The following is a 23,426-nucleotide window of genomic DNA, read 5'->3' on the forward strand; positions in this document are numbered from 1 at the left end:
GAATGTAGTCGATTTTGTGTTGAGGTTGTTCTGAGAATTTCTTGGTGTCCCTAGAGTTATCCCCACCCCACGTGCCAGAGTCCAGAATGGTGAATCACTCATTTTAGAATCACTTATTTGAAGAAGAAAAGTATACATTTTGTTCGATCAGCATGAAACCTGCCGAATTAGGACCATACCCCACGATGATGACCCTTGTGAATGCCTCAAAGAAGTTCAGCTTGTTATTTGCTTGTTTCAGTTTATCTGGGCTTATTGACACAGACAGCCCATTTCCAGCACCTTCCTCTCAGTGGCAATGAAGGGACGCTGCATACTCACATCAGGTGTGTGCCACCTCATTCCTGACTTGTTCATATGGTTTTATGTCCTCTCCAATTCAGTGGGAGAGAGCGATAAAGCAGAAAAGTGGGTGATTTTTACGAACAAAGAAATAAACGTCTTAGTTTGGAGTAGCGAGTATTGCAGAAATTCTAGGTTATTTTCTCATGTTTATGGCACTAGTTTCATGGTGATGGCCCATGATAAAATAGAAATTCTCTTTTTATTGCACTTTGCATACTCCAGTTATTCCAAGGTATACTGCAAACAGTAATGATTATAGGGATTGCTACGTATAAAATAACAGCAGTTATTTCCAGATGTATCACCCATGGATAAATAGTGAAAGATACGATAAAGGAGCTCTCCCTACCATAATTCTGCCTGGCAGTTCGGCCCCCATGGATTACCTCATGGCATCTGCATCTCAGCTCTGCGGAGGTGCCTTCAAAATGCTTTGCTTTAGGAGGGACCTGCTCGCTGTTCTTGAGGAAGGATCTGCTGGCTATTCCTGAGGAAGAGTCTGCTGATTTTCTTTAGGAAGCATCTGCTGGCTTTGCTTTAGGAAGAGTCTGCTGGCTTTTCTTTAGGAAGGATCTGCTGCTTTGCTTTAGGAAGGGTCTGCTGGCTTTGCTTTAGGAAGGATCTACTGGCTTTCCTTGGGAAGGATCTGCTGGCTTTGCTTTCTTTAGGAAGAGTCTGCTGGCTTTCCTTGGGAAGTATCTGCTGGCTTTGCTTTAGGAGGGATCTGCTGCTTTGCTTTAGGAAGGGTCTACTGGCTTTTCCTTAGGAAGGATCTGCTGGCTTTTCTTTCTTTAGGAAGAGTCTGCTGGCTTTCCTTGGGAAGGATCTGCTGGCTTTGCTTTAGGAAGGGTCTGCTGGCTTTGCCCAGTGTTCTAGTTTCACATCACCCTGGAGAAGAACAAAGAGACCTGTTTATGTGTTTGAAGCTTTATATGTGAATACATGTCATAGGACCAGAGACCCATATATGTAAGGAAGGAGATGGAAAGAAAATAAGAGTTAGGAGAAGCCTAGGTTGGGGTTAATGAGCAGCCAGGAAGGGGGATGCCCTGAGTGTCTGCACCGTGCTGAGGGCAGGGCCACATGTGGAAAGGGGGTTAATGAGCAGCCGGGAAGGGACACCCTGAGGGTCTGCACCATGCTGAGGGCAGGGCCACACGTGGAAAGGGGTTTAATGAGCAGCCAGGAAGGGATGCCCTGAGGGTTTGCGCCGTGCTGAGGGCAGGGCCACACGTGGAAAGCAAACAGGCACCCTGGATGTCCATGCAGAGTGGACGCACGATGGCCAAATCAGAAGACGGACCCACCTCATGGCCAAATCAGAAGACAAAACTGCCGGCACACTGAGCCTCCTTCCTGTGTCTAAGCGTCTGTGCATCAAGCACAGAGATGGTCATTTTACTAAGAAAGTGAGCCTGGGTTGTCTGTGCTGGAAGATTCCCCAGCCGTATTTCCTGTGTGAAGGCGGCTTTTATCTGCTCTCCCTTCTGTGTGTACCTGCGGGGTTTTGTTTGCTTTTCTTACATATTTTAATTTGTGAACTGGCCCATACCCACCTGTAATATTGAGAAGGGGGAGGACACAGCCTGATGGGGCCTGTCCCCAGAGGTCCCAGACCCTTGGCGCCTCCTTGTCCCTGTCGATCCACTCTCAGATTCTCCCAGTGGCCAGGTGGGGTCTGCTGTGCAGGCGGCCGGGCAGAGCCAGGTTGCGTCCCATCCTTGGCCGTGGCACCTCATCTGTTGACTGTGGGTTTTTGTGTGTTTTCTTTTTCCTTCAACATGCTCTCCCCTTCCAGGCTCTCCCAGAGACTTCACGCCGAGCTTAGATAGTCCTAGAAGGAAGCCTCTGGGAGTTTCTCCATCCCAGGCTGGCTGGCTCCCTTCTTAACGCAATCTTTTCCAAGGCTAGGTAGTGGACGGTGAGTGGCACGGTGAATGTAAGGAGCCGGAGGGCCCGCTGTCCTTGCCCGTCTTGTCTGGGAATCTCAGGGCATGCGGATGATGTGGCCGGTTGGCCTCTTGCAGCATGGAAAGCAAGCTCGTTTCTCTTCACGCTCATGTAATTCAGAGACTGCAAGATGAACCCTTTCAGAAATGAACGGCGAACGTTCAAAGGCATCCCTTGATTCATACCCTGAAGTTATTCAGAGTTAATTTTCCACATTGGACGCTTCCTCTGTGAAAACAAAAGTCTCTAAATTCTCCTGACAGTGGGAAGACCAGGAGGAAGGCTGCACTCTGGGTCACAGTGGCAGTGGGGTGTGCATGGTGTATGGCATCTGAGAGAGAGGGAATGTGAGGAAGGTCCCCCACTTTGTGCATTAGCCTTAAAAGCAGAAGAGAACAATCAGCATCCCCACAGGGACCCACAGCCCAGGGCTCTGGGACGGGAATCACCTGTGCAGGCAACAGGACCTCCCACGGCTCTGGAGTGTCACCAGCCCATGGAGGGAGACAAGAGAGGCCCAGCTGGCCGATGTAGGTGGAAGAGCACCTCCGGAAAGCTGTGTTGGTGACTCCGGTCCTGAGCTGCTGGGTAAGATGCGGGTAGGATGGCCGCACATGATTGAGTTTGGATGCCTTTCGGAACAGATGAAACATTGAGTTTTAGACATCTCTTGGAGGTTTTTTTCTTCTTAAAATATATCTCCATGGAATTTTTTTGGTGCGTGCAAAGGTGATCATTTCAGTGTCCAGCCAAATTTTCAAGAAGCTTTTACGGTTTTCGTGAGGGAGGCTGTTGGCATTTGGGTGAGATAAGCCTTTGTCGTTGAAGCTGTTTGCACATTAGGAAGGTTTGTGAAACCAGAAATGTCCTTCACCCCTTGGATTTCTCAAATCCCCGTGGAGGGCAGCACCACGTTCAGCCTGAGGAGCACAGATCTCATCGCGTCTGATAACAGCGAGGGCTTATTGAACAGCAGCCGTGTGCGGGCCTGTTCTCAGTGTTGACTGTTGACCATCCCAAACCTGTAATGTCAGTTTACTGCTATTCTCCCCGCTGGACGGAAGCAGAAACCAAGGCTCAGAGAGATGCAGGCACCAAGGGCTCAATCCTTCCAGGCTGCTGCAGACTCATGTGCTGCAGCGTTCCACGCTTGCCTCTCAGCGCGTTCCATGTAATTGCCATGCCGTTCCGTGCTCTCCTCTTAGCGCGTTCCGTGTGATCTGTGCTCTTAGTCATACAGCAGTCCCTGTTCCAAGACCCTAGCGGACCCCGAAACGGCTGATAGTGTGGAACCCTAGACGTACAGTGCTTTTTCCTGTGTGCAATACATATGATGAAGTATAACTTACAAATTAGATGCAGTAAGAGCTCAATGCAGTAATGGCTAATAAAATAGAACACCTGTAACAATAGACTGGACTAAAGGTTCTGTGAATGTGGTCTCTCTCTCTCCTTGTCTCCCAATATCTTGTTGTACTCACCTATTTTTAGACTGGCTGACGTCAGGTAACTGCAACTGTGGAAAGCGAAACTGGATAAGGCAGGACTGCCATATGTATGGTGTGTGTGTGTGTGTAGTTTTCAAAATACAGCTTAATCCTGAAAGGTCAGATCTTCTTTCCTCAGGTTAATGATTTGTGGTTTTTTCTGGACAGTTCTCCTCGCCCTCCCCATCTCCCAGGCGGACCTGTGTGGGGATCACTCGGTCTAATCCCTCCCTGGGTGCGTCTTTGTGTGCCTTGTGAGGAGCTGTGGCGGCGGCTGCAGCCACCGTAGGAAATCACAGCCACCCGGCTTTGTTTTTCTCGTGTGTTAACATGGTACAAATCAGTATAGTCAGCAGCTTTGAAGGTACCAGATAGTGTTTCCTTAGTCCTTTTGCCTAATGGTGATATTGAAGCCAACAAGCTTCCTGAAAATTGTGAGCTTTCAGGCCACGTGCAGACCTCAAGATACTGAGCCAGCCCTTGGTTGACTCTCAGCTCTGCCATTTATAGCTTTTTAATTTGGGGCTGGTCACTCATCTTTCTGTGTTTGTTACCTCATCTGTACAATAAGGAAGAGCGTAGGAGTCACCTCCTAGGCTCACAGTCAGTGTGAGAAGAAGAATGCTGTCCAGGTAGCCCAGGGCCTGCACCGAGCAGACGCCTTGGGTGCCACCTACAGTGAAGCTGGCCCTCTGGGATCCTGTCCTGAAACGGTACCTGGCCTGCCTGGTCTTGCCCACGATTGCGTCCCTTCTGTTCCCTGGCCCGAGTTGTGTCCTGCCCTGGCCCTGTAGTCACCTTTCTCAGGTGTGGTTTTCAGCCAGGTCCTTGGGCATTGCTCACAGATCCCCATGTCTTCCTGAGTGAAGTCATCACCTGGGCTGAGCTCTCATGGCTCTCATCAGTCCCAGCCTCTGCTCATGTCCCTGGGCCAGGCAGCGAGGGACAAGGATGAGGACTGGGATTTGTTCCTGACTTGCCAGAGATGCCATGTTGGCCAGGTTCCTTAACAGAACTCTCTGAGCCCAGTTTCCCATCTTTAATCATTGTTTTCCTGTGCAGTTCATGCTTTTTCCCACGTATTCTTGGTGGATATAACAGTATTCTGTAGACTTTAACATACAATACACGTACGGCGATGTCATGACAGCCTCCCTGCCTCACAGGGTTGTTCAGTTCTGTGCTGCGGGCTGTGATTGTTCATTTCTAGGTGGCGGGAGGATGGTGTGGTGCCAGCACCTTCATGCATGTGGAGGCGCTCTTAGCATGTCAACAGGAGTGCCCGGGTGTTGATGTCGCTCTTACCGTGATTACTAGTGCTCATTTGGCAAAACCCACTTTTCTCCACCTAAGTCCTGCTCCGAGGGTCTCACTGGGAGGGAGGGCTGTCGTAAAGCTCCAGCTTTCATGCAGAGCTTAGGATGCAATGGTCAGGTGATGGGTGCTAATTTGGGGCATTCTTTACCTCTGGACCAAGTGCTGACATGGGTCAATAAATACCAGGAAATCTGATTAATAACAAGGAATTATTGCTCAAAGAAAAGGATTTTGATGTCCTTTCTGGTAATTTTGTTCATTTGTATTATGTGATAAGCCTTTAAAATCCTGCATTCTATAATAAATGTGTGGAATCTTAAAATAAGTTTTGCAAAAACTTAGAGTTGAATTAAGTTCATTTGAGACTTCTTCAAAGAGCTGTAATTGCAGGAGCACCACAAGGTTTCCACGCTTGTCGGGTGCTTTGAAAAATTAGGCAGTGCTGTCGCGTGGACCTGAAGGACCTGGCCCACTTGAGCACTTGCCAGTCACCTTGGGAAGTCGCTGAGAGCTCTGGCTATTGGGGTGTGTGTGTGTGTGTGCGCGCGCACGTGTGTGTGTGTGTGTGTGTGCACGCACCTGCGTCCACACATGTTTGTGTTTCTAAAGGAAACCTTTGGTAACACAGAAGCCACCTACTGCTGTGCAGATGGTCATAGCTCTTATTCTTCAGATGAAGGCCGGTGGAGGCCAAGAAGAGGGAGGAGCTGAGGGGATGTGACCTATTCCTGTGGCTCCGTGTCGGCATCACCTTTTTAAGTCATTTGTAGCGCTCATCTGGCTCATACATCTTTGAAGAGGGTAGTGAGTGAATAACAGGTAAGCAGCCATCAGAGGTTGTCATTTTCTTTTTCCTTTTCAATTTGCATCTTCCAGAGTTTTTGATGTGCAAGTTTGCATGTTAGTCTGAAACTGTTCTAACTTGCCGGTGGAAAACACACACAGACTTAAAAGGCAGGATAATTACCTTGCTGAAATTCTTTTCTCACCTTTTATGAAAGAGAAAGCTATTTTCTTGAGGAGTCAAGTTCCTATCCCAGCAAGGAAAAACTGATGACAGATTAGGGATGTGGCCACAGGCCCGGGACCAGCCGGTTAGCTAAACTCTCTGGAGTGTCTTTTGGAGGCCATGGCCTTGTGACCTCAGAGATGAACACTTATTTCAAAGCACAGGATTTTGACACTCAAGAGAGCAGGTCTCTTGTGCAAAGTAGGAGCATCTTCCAGCGCAAGGGCAGGGCTTGGAGAGAGACTGCAGAGGCTTCCACGGAGTGGTGCTCAGTTTTGTGAATGCTGCCGCTTATAATTCAACAGCTTCCCGCACTTTTACAGTGTGTGCTGTAGTGACGCAGGGGCTGGAGGGGACCCCAACAGGAGTGAGGGATGAGACTTTCTTTTTCCCCTTATATCAGGGTGTTGACCGCCACGGCCCTGGGCTCTGGCAGCCTGGGTCTGGTCTTATTTATTGTGCATTCACCATGTTGGGCCTCCCCAGTGTGGAGCGTCGTGACACAGGGCCCTGGCTGCCGGAGCCTTGATGCGATGTCCCTCCCACGTGGATGTCCCCAGCCGACACGGAGAACTCCTGCCTGCTCTCGGGGACTCTTGCCTGTTGTTAAAGATGGAAAAGGTAGAGAAACAAGAAGGAATTCTGAGTGGTTCAGTCAGACGTGTTTAAAGCAAAAAGTTGGCTTTTCAGTTTCAGAATTTAAGCATGCGACGTATTAGGTATTTTCAGCCAGTGACATTGAGCGACACAAACCACAATTTATTGGTTAAAAAAACAGCAAAATACAAGACATGCCAAACACATGTGCCCTCATTCCTGCAAGTTTTTTGTTTTGTTTCATTTTTAATTCTAGCAGTAATATGGATCCACACCACGCCCTCACTCTGTGGCCCTGGGCCTAATCCAGCCTACTGCCGGCTTGTGTAAATAAAGTTCTGTTGGATCCTGGCTGCTACCCTTTGGTCATATATTGTCTATAGCCACTTTTATGTTACAGTGACAGAGCTGAGTAGCTCAGAAGCCTGACCTGGCCCACAAAACTGAAAATACTTGTCATTGAGCCCCTTATAGAGAAAGCCTGACACCTGCTCAGGGTGCTGAGAACTTTGACTCCTATCTTTGAGATTTTTAAAGTTCTAAGGGAAAAGTAAGTAACTTCTCTATTGCTGTAATTCTTCACCCACTTAGGCCTCAGCTCACTGGACATTTTACCCAGATGGAACTTTGATGAAGAACAAGTCAACAGACTTTCCTCTGAAGGCTCCTTAGCTTGACTTCCAAAATAGATGCAATGAATGAAGAAGCAATTCACAGAAGTGTGAGAAGCAGCCGGTACACACTTGACGGGTGGACAGACTTCCTAGTTGTTAGGAAACGCAGATTAAAGCAGCGAAGACATACCCTGTGAGGTTGGCTTGGGGAAGGGATCAGCACGGTCATTATCACAGTTACGGCTGGGATCCAGTGTCCCTGAGAATGCCGGGGGAAATGCACATTCTAGGAAGACAATTTGGGAAACATGTCTGTGTTTTGGCCCAGCAATTATAGCTCTAACCACTTACCCTAAAGTGTGCCAAGAAGTCTTTCTCCAGGATACTTACTGCTTCATTGTATGAATCAATTGTGTGAAAAATTGGAAACAACTGAAGTGGCATACATGGGAATTGGATTAAAAAATTATGGAAATTCACATGATAGAATTCTGTGTACCCTTTGGAAAGAATTATATCTATTTGATATGGAAAGTTACCCAGGATATATTTTAAGTTAAAAAAAAAAGCAAGTTGCAGAATAACATTAATAGCCTGATCACATTTTTGTAAGTAATGATTATGATTGTATTATACATACCACTGTATGCATAGAAAAGACCTGGAAAGCTGCATATCAATCACTTAACAGTAGTTATCATCTGTGGGTGGGAGTGTGAGAGACTTCTACTTTTCTAAAGTTTTAAACTTTTTAATGGGCATATATGACTTTGCGTTTACAGTGTAAAGTAATACAGCTTAACGTGAGACTTCGCAAAGGCAAGAGGCTTCTTGTGTTTTACTCAGAGGAGAACTCCTTTAATGCCCACTTAGGGCTATTTATTATTTTGTTAGCAAAACTCGTTACATCTAAGTGTATGTGCTTTTCAGGGTGGTTGAGAGAGGAGAGAAGCCAGTGCAGACAGGGACACACACAGAAACAGAGACGGAGTAGATAACCATCCACGGGGCTGCTGACTAAATTTTCATGAAAGCAAACCCTATTCAGGCCTGTTCAGCATGGGGGAGCTGGCTCTCCCCTGAGAGGAGAGTGAGTGTGATGCTGTCCTAACAGTGTTGAAATGGGTCATAACTGGCCTGTGCTCAGTGAAGCAGGCAAAAGACGGATGATGCACCTCGACGTAAATTCTAGCCAAAAAGCCTAAAATAACTAAAAGGAGACCAACATTGAAACAGGAGATCAAAAAATATCTTAAGGCAAATGAAAATGGAGCCACAACATACCAAAATGATGGGATGCAGCAAAATCAGGTCTAAGAAGGAATTTAATAGCAATAAATGCCTACATGAAGAAAAAAAGAAAGATCTCAAATAATCAACTCAACTTTATACATCAGGGACTAGAGGAAGGAACAAACTAGGCCCAAAGTTAGCAGAAGGAAGGAAATAACAAAACCCAGAGCAGAAATATATGAAATAGAGATGAGAAAAGCAATTGAAATATCAAAACTTAGAGCTGCTTTTCGAAAAGATAAAGAAGTTGACAAGCCTTTAGTGAGGCTAAGGAAAGTGAGAAAACACAAACAAAATCAGAAATAAGAGACAATATAAATGGTTCCACATAAATACAAAGGATCATAAGAGACTACTGTGAACAATTATGCATAAACAAATTGGATAACCTAGAAGAAATAGAGGAAACATACAACCTACCAAGACTGAATAAAGACGAAATAGAAAATCTGAATAAATCAACAATGAGTAGAAATTAAATCAGTAATCAAAAATCTCCCAACAAAGAAAAGCCCAGGACCTGATGACTTCACTGCTGAATTCTGCGAAATATTTTAAGAAGCATTAATGTTTGTTCTTTTCAAATTCTTTCCACAAAATTAAGAAGAGGGAACACTTCCAAACTTATTTTATGAGACCGGCATTAGTCTGATGTTAAAGCCTGACAAAGACACTACTAGAAGAGAAAATTACAGGCTAGAATATCTGATGAAAGTAGGTGCAAGTCCTCGATAAAATATTAGTAAACCAAATACAGCAGTACAGTAAAAGGATTATATACCATTATTAAGGGGGATTTGTCCCTCAGATGCAAGGATGCTTCAATATACCCACGTCAGCAAATGTGATACACCACATTAACAAAATAGACAAAAACCATACAAGCATCTCAGTAGAGGCAGAAAATGCATTTGACAAAATTCAACATCTTTTCATGATAAAAACTCTAAATAAATTAGATATAGAAGTAATTTACCTCAACATAATAAAAGCCATATATGGCATGTGTGTTAGCCAACAACTAACATCTGAAAAGTTGTAAGCTTTTCTTATAATATCAGGAACAAGACAAGGATGCCCACTCTTGCCACTTCTATCCATCATAATAACTGGAAGTTCTAACTAGAGGAATTAAGCAAGAAAAAGAAATAAAAGGCAAAAGCATCCAGATCAGAAAGGAAAAAGTATTTGTAGACAACATGATCCTAATATAGAAAACCCTAAAGATTCCACTAAAGCATTGTTAGAATCAGTAAACAAATTCAGTAAAGTTGCAGGATACAAAATCTGCATACAAGAATCAGTTGCATTTCTGTATACTGACAATGAAATATCCAAAAAAGAAATTAAGAAAACAGTTCCATTTACAACAGCATCAAAAAGGATAAATTTCTTAGGAGTAACTTTTACCAAGGCAGTGAAAGATCTGTACACAGAAAACTATAAAACATTGGTGAAAGAAATTGAAGAAGATGCAAACCAATGGAAAGATGTTCAGTGTTCATGGATGGGAAGAATTAATATTGTTAAAATGTCCATACCACCCAAAATCATCTACAGATTCAATGCAATCCCCATCAAAGTTCTGATGGCATTTATCCATAGAAACAGAAAACAAAGTCCTGAAATTCATATGGAACCCCAAAATACCTTGAATAAGTAGACTTTGAGAAAGAAGAACAAAGCCCAAGACATTACACTTCCTAATTTCTTATATCATAAGACTACTGTAATAGAAACAGGATAATATGAAATTACAAATTGACATATAGACCAATGGAACAGAATAGAAAGCTCATAAATAAACCCACACGTATATGGTCAACTAACCTTTGAGAAGGATACCAAGAATACACAATGGGAAAAAGTCTCTTCAGTAAATGGTATAGTTGTGTCTCTGTGATCTGAAAATTTGAAATCCTATATGCTCCAAAATCTGAAACATTTTGAGCATGAATATGATGCCACAAGTGGAAAATTTTACACCTAACCTCATGTGGTGGATTATAGTCAAAATGCAGACCCACAACACACAGTTTATTCAGCATCCCCAATGGGAAAAGAATCCTCCCACCCCCTTCAGCTGCAGCATATCTTTTCTGCACACGCCCAGATTTCCCCACACACACCCACAAAGAGTAAGAAAATGTCATGTGTGCAGGCTGGATGTGCCAATGGCAGTTTCCCTACAGTGTTCCACATGGCCAAGACGTGTGTGCATTACTCACCATGTTTTTTGCTTATTCTTTGCATTTCTATATACTGACAATGAGCTATCCAAGAAAGAAATTAGGAAAACAGTTCCATTTACAAATAAAAAAAAATAAAATTTTCAGGAATAACTTTTACCAAGCCAGTGAAACACCTGTACACTGAGAACTATAAACCATTGATAACAGAAATTGAAGAAGATGCAAACAAATGGAAAAATGTTCAGTGTTCATGGATGGGGAAGAATTGTCTTCTTATGTGATGTAAAGATAGTGTTGAAAATGTCAAAAAGGTCAGCAGATACCCCTGTGAGTAATAGTGATAAGAAAAAAAGGAAGCATTTGTATTTATCTATAGCACAGAAAGTCATGCTGTTGGAGAAACTGGACAGTGATGTAAGTGTGAAACAGAAGAGTACCACATTGGAATGACCACCATACATGAGCTGAAGAAACAGAAGGATAAACCGTTGAAGATCTGTGCTGAAAGTAATGAACAGACGTTAATGAAAAATAGAAAAGCACTGCATAAAGCAAAAAATGAAGATCCTAATTGTGTATTGAAAGAGTGGATTCATCAGCATTGCAGTGAACACCTGCCACTTAATGGAATACTGCTTATGAAACAAGCAAAGATCTATCACGATGAACTGAAAATTGAAAGGAACTGTGAACATTCAACAGCCTTGTTGCAGAAATGTAAGAAAAGACACAGCATTAAATTTTAAAAGATGTGTGGTGATAAAACATCTGCTAATCACGAAGCAGTGAAGAAATTTATTGGCATGCTTGCCAAGCTCAAAGCTGTTGAAAATCTCATGCCAGAATGAGTCTGTGTTGCTGATGAAACATCACTGTTTTGGTGTTATTGCCCTGGAAAGACACCGACTTCAGCTGATAATACAGGAATTAAGGATGTCAAGGAGAGAATAACTGTGTTAGGATGTGCTAAAGCAGCAGGCACACTAAGTGTAAACCTGGCTGTGATAGGCAAAAGCTTGTGCTTTTATTGGTTTCAAGGAGTGACTTTCTTACCATTCCGTTATTCTAACAAAATGTGTGGATCACCAGGAAAATCTTTTCTGGTTGATTTTACAAATATTTTATACCAGTGGCTCATGCTCACTTCTAGGAAGCTGGACTGGACAACAACTGCAAGATTTTGTTATTCCTTGTCAACTGCTCTGTTCATTCTCCAGCTGAAATTCTCATCAAAAATAATTTCTGTGTCATGTACTTTCCCCTAAATGTGACTTTATTAATTCAGCATTTGACTAGGGTATATTAATCTGTTCTCATGCTGCTAATAAAGACATACCTGAGACTAGGTAATTTATAAAGGAAAAGGGCTTAACTCACAGTTCCACATTGCTGGGGAGGCCTCAGGAAACTTACAATCATGGTGGAACGCAAAGAAGAAGCAGGCACCTTCTTCACAGAGTGGCAGGATGGAGTGAGTGCAAGCAGGGGAAATGCCAGATGCTGATAAAACCATCAGGTCTCGTGAGACTCACTCATTATCACAAGAACAGCATGGGAGAAATTGCCCCCATGATTCAATTATTTCCACCTGGTCCTGCCCTTCACATGTGGGGGTTGTGGGGATTATAATCCAGGATGAAATTTGGGTGGGGACACAGCCAAACCATATCATTCTGCACCTTCCGCCTCCCAGATCTTATGTCCTCACATTTCAAAACACAATCGTGACCTTGCAACAGTCCTCCAAAGTCTTAACTCATTCCAGCATTAACCCAAAAGTCCAAGTCCAAAGTTTCATCTGACACAAGGCAAGTCCCTTCTGCCTATGCATCTGTAAAATCAAAAGCAACTTAGTTACTTCCTAGATATAATGGTGGTACAGGCATTGGGTAAATACACCCATTCCAAATGGGAGAAATTGGCCAAAACAAAGGGGCTACAGGCCCCAGGCAAGTTGAAAGTCCAATAGGGCAGTCATTAAACCTTAAAGTTCCAAAATGATCTCCTTTGACTCCATGTCTCACATCCAGGTCATGCTGATGCAAGAGGTGGGCTCCCAGATTCCTTGGGCAGCTCTGCCACTGTGGCTTCACAGGGTACACCCGACTGGCTGCTTTCATGGGCCAGCATTGAGTGTCTGCAGCTTTTCCAGGCACACAGTGCAAGCTGTTGGTGGATCTACCATTCTTGGGTCTGGAGGATGGTGGCCCTCTTCTCACAGCTTCACTAGGCCGTGCCCCAGTGGGGCACTCTGTGTGGGGGCTCCAACTCCCTAGCAGAGGTTCTTCATAAGGGCTCTGCCCCTTCAGCAGACTTCTGCCTAGACATCCAGACATTGTCATACATCCTCTGAAATCTAGGCAGAGGTTTCCAAACCTCAGTTCTTGACTTCTTTTCACCCACAGGCTCGGTACCATGTGGAAGCACCAAGGCTTGGGACTTATACCCTCTGAAGCAATGGCCTGAGCTATACCTTGGCCCCTTTTAGCCACAGCTGGAGCAGAAGCAGCTGGGATGCAGGGCAGCATGTCCCAAGGCTGCACAGAGCAGGGGGGCCGTAGGCCTGGCCTGTGAAACCATTTTTTTTCTCTTAGGCCTCTGGGCCTGTGATGGGAGCAGCTTCCATGAAGGTCTCTGACATGCCCTGGAGAAATTTTCCCCATTGTGTTGGTGATTAACATTCGACTTCTTGTTACTTATGCAAATTTCTGCAGCAGGCTTGAATTTCTCCCCAGAAAATGGTTTTTTCTTTTCTGTTACATAGTCAGGCTGCAAATTTTCCAAACTTTTATGCTCTGCTTCCTCTTGAATGCATTTCCACTTAGAAATTTCTTCTGCCAGATTCCCTAAGTCATCTCTCTTGAGTTCAAAGTTCCACAGATCTCTCAGGTGGGGGCAAAATGCCACCAGTTTCTTTGCTAAAGCATAGCAAGTGACCATTACTCCAGTTCTCCATATCAGACCACCTCAGCCTCAACTTCATTGTCCATATCAGTGTAAGCATTTTGGTCAAAGACATTCAACAAGTCTGTAGGAAGTTCCAAACTTTCCTACATCTTCTTGTCTTGTGAGCCCTCCAAGTCTCCAGGTAGGAGTTCCAAACTTTTCCACATTTTCCTGTCTTCTTCTGAGCCCTCCAAACTGTTCCAACCTCTGCCTGTTACCCAGTTCTAATGTCACTTCCACATTTTCGGGTGTCTTTACAGCAGTGCCTCACTCTCTGCAGTACCAATTTACCGTATTAGTCTGTTTTCATGCTGCTAATAAAGGCATAACTGAGACTGGATAATTTATAAAGAAAAAGAGGTTCAATGGACTTACAGTTCCACATGGCTGGGGAGGCCTCACAATCATGGGAAGGTGAAGGAGGAACAAAGGCATGTCTTACATGGCAGCAGGCAAGAGAGCATGTGCAGGGGAACTGCCCTTTATAAAACCATCAGATCTCGTGGGACTTATTCACTGTCATGAGAACAGCATGGGAGAAACCTGTCCCCATGATACCATCACCTCCCACCAGGCCCCTCCTCCAACACTGGGAATTACAATTTGACATGAGATTTGGGTGAGAACACCAAGCCAAACCTTATCAGTATTGGCCTTGGCAATGATCTTTTGGATAAGACACAAAAGCACAGGCAGCAAAAGCAAAAATAAACAAATGAGAGTGCATCAGATTTAAAAGTTTCTGCACAGCAAAAGAAACATCGACAAAATGAAAAGGCAGCGTACAGAGTGGAAGAAACCATACATCCAATAAGGGATTAATATCCAAAATACATAAGGAACTCATACAACTCGATAACAAGCAAACAAAATAACCCAGTTTAAAAATGAGCAAAGGACTTGAATAGACATTTTTCTAAAGAAGACATACGGATATCCAATAGGCATATGAAAACGTGCTCAACGTCACTAACCATCAGAAAAATGGAAATCAAAACTGCAATGAGACATCACCTCACACCTGTTAGGATGGCCAGTATGAAAAAGACAAACGATAAGTCTTGGGGAGAATGTGGAGAAAAGGAAACACTTTTATATATTCAAGGTGGGAATGAACATAATGGAAAACAGTTTGGAGGTTCCTCAAAAATTAAAAATAGAACTACAACCCAGCAGTCCCACTTCTGGGTATATATCCAAAGGAAATGAAATCATTAGCTCAAAGAGATCCCTGCACCTCCATGTCAAAGGCAGCTTTATTCACAGTAGCCAAGATATAGAAAATACGCAATTGTCCATTTGACAGATGAAGGGATAAAGAAATTGTGGTAGATACATATACAGTGGAATATTGTTCAGTCTTTACAAAGAAGGCAGTCCTGCCATTTGAAACAATATGGACGAACCTGGAGGACATTATGCTAAGTAAAATGAGACAGAGAAAGATAAATACTGCACGATCTCACCTGTGGAATCTGAAAAAGTCAAACTTTTAGAAAGGAAGAGTACAATGGTGGTTACCAGAGGCTGGTGGGAGGGGTTGGAAAGTGGGAGGTGCTGGTCAAAGGTTAGGAACGTTCAGCTTATAAGATGAATACGTTCTGGACACCTCATGTACAGCACGAGAACTGTAGTTAATAATAGTGTATTGTGTACTTGAAATTGGCTAAGAGAGTGCATCTTAAGTGTTTGCATGACAAAAAAGGGGGTTAACTATATGAGTTGATGGATATGTTATTAGTGTAATTGTGGCAGTCATTTCACAATGTGTGTGCGTATCAAAACATCACATTGCGGCCAGGTGTGGTGGCGCATGCCTCTAATTCAAGCACTTTGGGAAGCTGAGACAGAAGCATTGCTTGAGCCCAGGAGTTCGAGACTAGCCTAGGCAATGTAGGGAGAGCTTGTCTTTACAAAAAATTTAAAAATTAACCAAGCAGGGTGGCATGTGCCTGCGGTCCCAGCTACTTGAGAGGCTGAGGTGGGAGGACTGCTTGGACCCAGGAGGTCAAGGCTGCAGTGAGCTGTGATTGCACCACTGCCCTCCAGCCTGGGTGACAAAGCAATACCCTGTCATACACACACACACGCACACATATATCACAGTGTACTACCTAAATATACACAAATTCCATTTGTCAAGGACACTTCAATAAATCTAGGGGGGAGAAAACCAACAGTATGATCTGAAGCAGTATTTTCCAAATTTGTCTTCATTGGACCTATAGATAGTTTTACATAATGACTTCCCCCACACATGTAAATAGATATGCATGTAACTGAAATAAACTGTTTACAAGGGAGTACTCACATTGAAAACCTGTGGCACACTGTGCTTCACTCCAGCCTCATGCTGGCCCCGGCACCCTGATGTGGCTTCATGGCTGGTCACAGGCTGCAGCCCCCAGTGGAGGAGCTCCGGTACTGGGATTCAGATATCTCATGAGCTCTTAGGCAGCCCTTGGAGTAGGCAAGTTCCTCTTCAGATGTAACAGGGGTTCCGACAGGTTGTGGCATTGCCAGTGGCATTGCCAGCAGGGACTCAGGTGAGCCCGATGTTCAGCTCGGTAGGTGCAGTGCCGTTACTGAGGGAGCTTGCATTTGAATTAGGGAGATGTCCATGCTGGGATGTTGAAGGACTGCGTGTGGTGGGGAGGTCTTGTTGGAGCAGTTATCCCTGGGCAGCTCAGCCTCTGCTAGAGTGGCAGAAAACTTTCACACGGGGCTGCCTCTTCCTGGCTGCGTATGGGGCAGGCAGTGTGCCTTGATCATGGGGCCCTGCAGCAGAGCCTGGAGCCTCACGATAGAGTGTCCAGCCAGGCACCTGTGGTCCTTTGAGGTGAAACCTGTTTGGCAATCAGGGCTGGTTGGACGGGCAGGCATGTAGCACCCAATTCTGAATCTCTCTAGTTGAGCAACCTAAGGTGTAAAGTAAGGCGGATGTGACTATTACAGGTAAAGCCGGGCGCGTGTTAGGAGCTGCATAAGTGCCGGTTGCTGTTACGGCAGGGTTGAAGCTGACTTCCTGTTGGAAGTAGCACTTGAGCCTAAGACTGTGTCTGGATGGTGAGTCCTTAAAGTAAGACACTGTATGTTTTCTTGTTTTAATGATGGAAAACAGCAAATACAGGCCGAGATGGGACCAGGCAGAGACTACAGGGAGACAAATTTAGCCGGTAAGGCGGGAATCAGGCAGGCGGTGTCTCCAGACAGCCTGGAATGAAATAAAGTCATGGCCAGATCTTAGGTTAGATTGAAGAAAAGACAGCACAACAGACATTAAAAAGTACAGTTCAGTGAGCTTTGTTTTGCATTTAGAGTTTGAGAATGATAGAGAGGTGTAACTACTCTGAAGCGTTTGTTCCCGGGATGGTTCTCTTGGTTGGAAGAGGTGGGTGCCACAGAGGAGCACTTTCTGCTTGATACATGGGGAGTTTAAGGGTCACATGGGACATGTGGTCGGAGCTGGGGAGTCCACTGGACGAATTGGTTCTGGCTTTGTCCACAGGCATGCCGCCATGCCGTTCCAGCCCTCGGAATGGGAGTGGGCAGGTTTGGGAGGAGGAGCATAGAGAGAGCAGAGGGCAGGTGTCCACCCTGGGGGCCACCTACAGGGCTGCACCTTGACCTGGCCTCAGCAGCCCCTTGCGAATTGATTCACAAGCAAAGCCTCTTTTTTAGTGAGACGCTTTGGATACTGAGTAGCAAACCCTTTCCATGGGGTTCTAGGGTGAACCAGTCTTCACTGAGTTGTACTTGATAAACAGACTTTTTCTAAGTTTATTTTTTATGCATTTAAGAACGCACAAAACATCCTCACATACTCAGAGGGGGCGGGATGAATTCTTCCCTCCTCCTTCGTCAGCACACAGTTTACTAAAGGCCTCTTAGGTGCCCGTCACAGCCTGAGCTGGCTGCTTGCATATTCCCATGAGTGGGAGGTGTGAGCTCGTTGCTCGTACGGAGTTGAGAGTCTGGCCAGGAACCCGGGTGCCGGTGGTGATCAATGTGTTGCATGTGTGGGGGGAGTGCAGGCTGCCACGGGAAAGGACCAGGGAAAGTCCCAGCGACCTTTGTGGATCAGTCAACTCCGTGGGAGGAAGTGGTGTTTCGACCAAGGCCTGAGAATGTGCAGGCCAAGTGATAGGAAGTAGGCCACATCTCTCTTTGTCGTCATCTGCAAACTATGCATTTTATTGTAAGCTGTGTGCCCTTCCAGCTTCAGTCCTGGTCCTGTGAAGAATAATCCATCTTGCCAGTCTCAGGCTTGGGCAGTTTGTAGGACCCTGAGGCTCCTGGGCTCAGATTCTTCTGAATTGTCTTTCTTGACCCTTTCCCTCTTTGCCTTGACATTTATCTCTTAACAAGAAAGACACACAAAACCGTGATTGGTTAGGGAACCGCCCGTCACTACTCTGCAAACATGTAGCCACCACCCATGGCTGTGTTTCCAGAAATCCACGAAGCTTCTGTTTGTGTAGTTGGTTTCCTAGACTCCTAGCAAGATGATATCTCGATCTGGTCTCTCTGAAAGCGAATCCACGATGTCATCATGCACCCATCTACCCAGGTGACAGGTTTTCAGTCTGTCTGGCAGTCACTCTTCAGGGCTCTCCACGCCCAGGCCTCCCTCCCACAGACTCAGTCGGTACCGAGGCTCAAGTGCCATGTGACCTTCCTTCATTTCCCTGTGCTCTTCGCAGACTTCATCACAGCCTTACAATGTTCTCTGTGATCTTCAGAACCCAAGAAGCATTTCTTGAAAGCTTTACCTGTGAGAACTCGAAGCCAGGTTATTTTCTAAAGCAAATCAATATTACCTCCTGTAGTCTTTAAGCCTTTTTTTGCTGCTTTTTGAATTATATTTTTTCTTCATAGATCTAGGAAGTTACTTATACAGCCACTTGAAACTCATTTTATTGCTTCCTCTGATAATATGACTGAGAAATATGAGCTTTTTCATAGGGAAGTATATCCCTTGGCCCACGCCAAGGCAGATATAAAATCAGTCGCATGCAGAGAAAATGAGTGGAATAGCACACCACGATTTCCTGCAGGAAATACCGTCCTCTCCCCCACTTATTTTATTCCACACCTGGAGCAAAACTAGGCTAAGATGACCCATTTTCTTCTAGCCAGGGGAAGACGGCGTTGCAGTGATATGTCTGCAGGGAGAGTGTCTTTTAGAGCACATGCTCCTCTTAAGTGCAGGATGCTGTGCTGCTGGATGTGCATGTAGAGGCAAATATTTGATTCGGCTTTGAATCTCTACCACTTTGGAATTGGTACCCATTCAAATGCATACATAAGTGTCTTGTGAAGCAAAAAAAAACAAAAAAACAAAAAAACAAACAAACAAAAAACAACAAAAAACCGTGAGGGGATTTGGGAAACAAGTTTTCAGGAGCATTGATTATGACCATCAGCTCCTTAGGACGTGAAATGGATGCTTCAAAATGTGTCCCAGAGCTGTCCGTGGCCATTGTCTGCATGTGCACCTGACTCTGTAAATGCTCTAGAGTGTATCTCGGCCATTGTGTGCTTGTGTCCTCAACTGACTGTGAATGCTCTAGAGTGTATCTCGGCCTTTGTGTTCATGTGTTCCGGACTCACTGTGAATGCTCTAGAGTGTACCTCGGCCTTTGTGTGCTTGTGTCCTCAACTGACTGTGAATGTTCTAGAGTGTACCTCAGCCATTGTGTGCATGTGTTCCGGACTCACTGTGAATGCTCTAGAGTGTATCAGGGCCGTGTTGGGTGTGCACCTGACTCACTGTGAAAGCTCTAGAGTGTATCAGGGCCATGCTGGGTGTGCACCTGACTCACTGTGAATGCTCTAGAGTGTATCAGGGCCGTGTTGGGTGTGCACCTGACTCACTGTGAAAGCTCTAGAGTGTATCAGGGCTGTGTTGGGTGTGCACCTGACTCACTGTGAAAGCTCTAGAGTATACCGGGGCCATGTTGGGTGTGCACCTGACTCACTGTGAAAGCTCTAGAGCATGTCGGGGCCGTGTTGGGTGTGCACCTGACTCACTGTGAATGCTCTAGAGTGTATCAGGGCCATGTTGGGTGTGCACCTGACTCACTGTGAATGCTCTAGAGTATACCAGGGTCGTGTTGAGTGTGCATCTGACTCACTGTGAATGCTCTAGAGCGTATCAGGGCCGTGTTGGGTGTGCACCTGACTCACTGTGAAAGCTCTAGAGTATATCAGGGCCATGTTGGGTGTGCACCTGACTCTCTGTGAAAGCTCTAGAGCGTATCAGGGCCATGTTGGGTGTGCACCTGACTCACTGTGAAAGCTCTAGAGCATATCGGGGCCATGTTGGGTGTGCACCTGACTCACTGTGAATGCTCTAGAGTGTATCAGGGCCATGTTGGGTGTGCACCTGACTCACTGTGAATGCTCTAGAGTGTATCAGGGCCATGTTGGGTGTGCACCTGACTCACTGTGAATGCTCTAGAGTGTATCAGGGCCATGTTGGGTGTGCACCTGACTCACTGTGAATGCTCTAGAGTATATCGGGGCCATGTTGGGTGTGCACCTGACTCACTGTGAATGCTCTAGAGTGTATCGGGGCCATGTTGGGTGTGCACCTGACTCTCTGTGAAAGCTCTAGAGTGTATCAGGGCCGTGTTGGGTGTGCACCTGACTCACTGTGAATGCTCTAGAGTATACCAGGGTCGTGTTGAGTGTGCACCTGAGTCACTGTGAAAGCTCCAGAGTGTATCAGGGCCGTGTTGGGTGTGCACTTGACTCACTGTGAATGCTCTAGAGCGTATCAGGGCCATGCTGGGTGTGCACCTGACTCACTGTGAAAGCTCTAGAGCGTATCAGGGCTGTGTTGGGTGTGCCCCTGACTCACGTGTATTTAGCATAGCTTATGAGGGGTTGGGGAGTGAAACCTCCTTTACTGCCTGGGAGTGGCAATGGGGGTTTCTCAGCTAAGGTGACACTCACACTCTGTGGGGTGTATCAGGGTAGCCAGTGGGGCCTCTGAAGATTCTCAGGTGGGGCCCAGGAAGTGGTATATCAGACTGGTACCATGCAGGGTCTTGCTGGTTGCAGCCTTTTTGTGATATGTGGTTTCTGAATATCTGCCAGCAGATTTGACCCATGATACTGGTGTCTGCCTCTCTCTGTGGAGCATGTTGCTTCACAGAGGGCGGCTTCGGCTTCTCCACTAATCTACAGTGGGATATAATGTACGCCTCTTTCTACAGTGCTTTTACATGAGTTTAACTCAATTTTTTAAAAAATTTGGATTAAAATCTTAGCTATGTGAAATATTTAGGGTTATTCTTTTTAATGTTTTTATTTAATTGACAGATTGCAATTGTATGGGGTTACTTTCTTGAGTTTTATGAAGCACCTATGTTTATTGAAGTTAAACATCAAACTTAAAACATTTAGATGAAAACCTTTCAAAACGTATTTTGATGTTTACTACTTTTTAGCTAGAGCTTACTGCAGGTAAACCCCAGTGATTCTTGGCGGTGACTAAGAACAGCTCCTTACACAAGCTGTAATACAGGGTTGCTCTTATGGCTTTGTGAGTACATGCTAGTGTTTCAAATTCCATCCAAAACGAACTGCCCTAGGTTATGGGGTCTTATTAATTCCGTATTTTTGCTTCCTTCCCCCCAATCTATTTTGCTCTGAATTAATCATCTATTTATAGCTTGCTGAATCACCTACATTTCTGTTTAGAGCCACCCCTTTTCTCTCCTCATCCACAATTATGTTCTCTTGTGGATTTAGAAACCAGATGGTGACACAGGTTGGGACTGTGGGCAGTTGAAAGGGCACACTTGTCTTCTGAGGAAGGGCTTGAGGATGCTGCTCTTTGAAACACAGTGTTTGAAGCTTCAAAGTTGTTCAGAGGCCTTTAAAACATTTCCTCATTCTAGAGTTGTTGACTGTTTTCCAAATCCAAATGTACTAACGGTTATAACTAAATTTATTTTAAAATAGTGTTATTTGTTAATATGACATCTTCACTCTTACCTGGAATTCTTCACTCTGACTTAGAATTCATCAGCAGGTATTAAGTGTGTGCCCCAAAGGTTGCCAGTCATTGTGGGGAACATAGAAGAGTTCTAATAGATGGGGTGTATGATTCAGAAACCTTTAATCTGTTTAGAGACACTGTAGTCAAATATTTATGGCACCAAAGGAGATAGCCAAGATTAGTGTTTGTGCATTATTAAAATTGGTCTGTGGGAAAGTGTGGATAACTTACAAGCTCTTAGCTTTGATTCATAATTAGGTAGTCTTTGACATCAGATTGGCTAGTTCTCATCCTGCGATGTGTGAGTTAGTTGTGAAGGGAATCTCTGCCTTTCTGGAGCTTCTACTAAAACCCCAAGTGTCTTGGTGCTGACGTAGACTGCGTCTTGCTGGTACCATGCTGAGAAGTCACTGTCACTGCATTGTTGGCATAGCCCACACGGATACTCCTTGCTCCAGCCTTTTGCTTGCTTGTTTTTTGGTGGGAAGCACACGTGAGTTATAAGTGAGATCTGCTGGGGAGCTTATGAATCCATGGAAATTTACTGCCCGTCATATAGAAAATGTCCCGCACAGGGTAAGTGCATTACTCCACCAGCACGAGATCTGTGGGCTGCCCGTTGCATCCTTCTCTCCCCGCATTGCATTTGTTCCTTGGAATTCACTGTCAAGCTGTCCGAACTCTACCTATGTTTACCTGCAGTAACTGGGCTACGGAGAGAAGTGTGATCATTTTGCTCCAAACAAGTATCTTCACCATTAGAGTCAGCCATTGTCTTACCTGGACCGGAGCAGTGGGTTTTGGAGCAGGTTTTTCAGCATCCTAGCTTTAGAGTTTTGGTCTTGTTTACTACATATTATGTGTTTATTATGATTAGATAAGATACAATAAACTCTTGGTCTAATATAGGCGTGATACGCCTTTGATCACAGTACTATGAGCTTTCTGTGTGTTCCTTAAACTATAAATGTGAAAGAGATTGTGGTTTTGAATGATGTTAATGTTGTGATTACTAGTAGTAATAGCTCCATGGACAGTCTTGAGATGATGGTGTAAGGGAGGTATGCTTGAGGGTGCCCCCAATCAATCCATATTGTGTTCTGTTTAAGAAGAAATAGTGTAGTACCTTATTGATGTCTTTAATTACTCACACGTTAAAGCACATGGAATGAAATTCCCTTCTTTATAAATAAGCATTTAAGAATTTCACCAGAGAAAACAGACATCCATATTTGCGACCACATTGAAAAATTCTTGGTCTCTTTATGGCTTTATCGCAGAGGTGAGAGGATTTTGGTCTTTGTTGAGTAACTGAATAGCATTGTATCATTTAGGATGGCTTTGGCTGCAGATGATGGGAAACGGTGGCTCCAATTTGCTCAAACATTAGGAAATGGCCTCACATCACCCCTGAGCCTGGTGTGGCCGGTGGCAGCTCCTCTGCCCTGCTCTAAGCTCTGTCCTCCCATCTCGTCCAGTACTTTGCCATTATCCTTGAGTGCCTAAGGAGATTGCTACAAAGGATGGGGGCATCCTGTGCAAATCATCTTCTCCTCTCTGCCTCCATAAGACTCTCCACCCTCCAGCCCCCACAGGCCTCCCTCACGTCTCGTTGGCCACTGCTGGTCAGTGTCCATTCCTTAGTTACTGATGAAGCCCACGTTG

General features: G+C 45.0%; 1 protein-coding gene and 1 long non-coding RNA gene across 9 annotated transcripts in view; both read left to right on the forward strand.

Annotated features, from left to right (window-relative positions):
- EIPR1 (EARP complex and GARP complex interacting protein 1) overlaps positions 1-23,426 on the forward strand; it is a 176,672-nt gene that overhangs the window by 126,575 nt on the left and 26,671 nt on the right. The window lies entirely within an intron of this gene.
- LOC134728628 (uncharacterized) lies at positions 5,773-9,958 on the forward strand. Its single transcript, XR_010109235.1, has 2 exons — positions 5,773-5,918; positions 7,297-9,958. It is a non-coding gene; the product is annotated as an uncharacterized LOC134728628 (long non-coding RNA).

This window comes from Pan paniscus, chromosome 12 (genome assembly GCF_029289425.2).
Source record: "Pan paniscus chromosome 12, NHGRI_mPanPan1-v2.0_pri, whole genome shotgun sequence".
In the NCBI taxonomy this organism is placed as follows: domain Eukaryota; kingdom Metazoa; phylum Chordata; class Mammalia; order Primates; family Hominidae; genus Pan; species Pan paniscus.